Source organism: Prunus avium, unplaced genomic scaffold, assembly GCF_965620075.1.
Source record: "Prunus avium unplaced genomic scaffold, drPruAviu1.hap1.1 HAP1_SCAFFOLD_52, whole genome shotgun sequence".
Lineage (NCBI taxonomy): Eukaryota > Viridiplantae > Streptophyta > Magnoliopsida > Rosales > Rosaceae > Prunus > Prunus avium.
In genome coordinates, this window is record NW_028276908.1 from 97,501 (window position 1) to 100,000 (window position 2,500).

Here is a 2,500-nt window from a genome sequence, read left to right on the forward strand (position 1 = left end):
CCTTACCTTGGAATTGCTCATCATCCAATGCATTCCGAGAAAGTGAGTGTAGGCGAGGCTAAGGATGGCTTGCCTTGCCTTGCCTTGCATTGGCATGCCATGCCCAAGTTGTGGCCTACACCAAGCCATTCAAGCCATGCGTTGCCTTACCTTGGAATTGCTCATCATCCAATGCATTCCGAGAAAGTGAGTGTAGGCGAGGCTAAGGATGGCTTGCCTCGCCTTGCCTTGGCATGCCGTGCCCATGATGTGGCCTTGACCAAGCCATTCAAGCCATGCGTTGCCTTCGCCTTGGCATGCCGTGGCCTTGCCTCGCCATGCGATGCATTCCGACAAAGTGACGCGAAGCGGAAGCCTATCATGGCGTAAAAATGTCGACAAAATTTTTCGACATTTGAATAATGGGGTTTGACAAGGTTTGAAAAATTCAATACAAATGGTAGGCTTGAATGTCGACAAAGTGACGCGAAGCGGAAGCCTACCACGGCGTAAAAATGTCGACAGAATTTTTCGGACCTTGTCCTGCCATGGGCTGCGCGCAGCATGCCGGCAGCCTGTGCGCAGCGTGCGCACAGCATGTCGGCAGCGTGCGCGCTGCTGAGACTGTCGACAGAAATTTTCGAAACTTGTCCTGCCATGCGCGCGCGCAGCGTGCGCACAGCATGCCGGCAGCGTGCGCGCACCATGCCGGCAGCGTGCGCGCACCATGCCGGCAGCGTGCGCGCACCATGCCGGCAGCGTGCGCGCAGCTTGCGCGCAGCGTGCTGATTCTGTCGACAGTGAGGCTAGCGAAACTTGTCCTGCCATGGCGTGCGCGCAGCCTGTGCGCGCAGCTTGCGCATCTGTCGACAGTGAGGCTAGCGAACTTGTCCTGCCATGGCATGCGCTGTGCGCAGCCTGTGCGCAGCGTGCACGCAGCTTGCGCATCTGTCGACAGTGAGGCTAGCGAAACTTGTCCTGCCATGGCATGCGCGGCGCCTGCGCGCAGCCTGCGCGCAGCATGCGCACAACATGCGCACAGGCTGTGCGCAGCGTGCGCGGAGCTTGCGCGCAGCTTGCGCATCTGTCGACAGTGAGGCTAGCGAAACTTGTCCTGCCATGGCATGCGCGCAGCGTGCGCGCAGTCTGTGCGCAGCATGCGCGCAGCCTGTGCGCAGCGTGCGCGCAGCTTGCGCATCTGTAGACAGTGAGGCTAGCAAAACTTGTCCTGCCATGGCATGCGCGCAGTCTGCGCGCAGCATGCGCGCAGCATGTGCGCAGCATGCCGGCAGCATGGTTCCAGGTTTTTTCAAATGTCGACAGAATTTTTCAAATCTTGTCAAACCCCGTTTTTATTGAAATTTCCTCGCACAATAAGCTCCCCATAAGTAGTCTATGATTTTTAGGACCTTCTCCAACTTACAAAACTAAAAAATTCCTCCCGGATTTGTTTTAATGATTTTTTCAATTTTACGACTTCTAAAACTAATAAAAAATACTTCCCGACTTCAAAAATTTATGAAACTTTTTCCCATCATAGATTGCATGTTTCTTAGTATCCCTGCAAAAAATCACGTCCAAATACCTTGTATTGAATTATTTAGAGCCCATTATGACTCCTCGCGCATAGGTGATGTCTCTTCCTGTCAAAGGGCTAAATGCATAAAATGCTATATAGGGGGGTGTGTGTTGCCTGCATATGCATGGCAGCCCATGCCTTCCTAGCTGCAGCCCCCTTCCCCCACGCCACACCCATGTCATGTTGCCTCGATATGTTGCCTCGGTATTATGGGTTTGGTGTCGGGGTCGGGGGGCTGCCACCCATGGCGGTGGTGGCCGGAATCCGGCCGCCGCCACCACGCCGCCGCCATGGGTGAGGGAGGAAAAAAAAGGCGTGGAAAGTTGCGAAATGGGGTTGTCTAGGCTATTTTTTGGCATGGGAGAGCATGGAGTGCTAGGAACTCCTTCTCAAATGCACGGGCATGTCGACCACAACCTCATTTCGCAACAACAACCACCCGTGTGGGGTGGCGGTGGGTGGATAGTCGCGGATTGGGGCTTGCCAAGCCAATGTTTTCAAAAAATTTCATCAAAATTAAAAACAAATGTTTTGTTGCCTTCGGATTTGTGGGCGAGCGGCGAGTCGGAGTGGAGCCGGTAAAGTTTAACCTCGGTGTGCACGGTTGTTTTTAGAAACTCAATCCAATGCCGGGGACGTTGAAAGTGACGCTCTTATGAGTTGCAAACCCGCAAGATTTAAAGAACCTTTTCAAAACAATTTCAAACCAACAAGATTTAAAAACAGAAATTTTCATCAAAATGAAAAACAAATGTTTTGTTGCCTTCGGACTAGTGGGCGAGCGGCGAGTCGGAGTGGAGCCGGTAAAGTTTAACCTCGGTGTGCACGGTTGTTTTTAGAAACTCAATCCAATGCCGGGGACGTTGAAAGTGACGCTCTTATGAGTTGCAAACCCACTAGATTTAAAGAACCTTTTCAAAACAATTTCAAACCAACAAAATT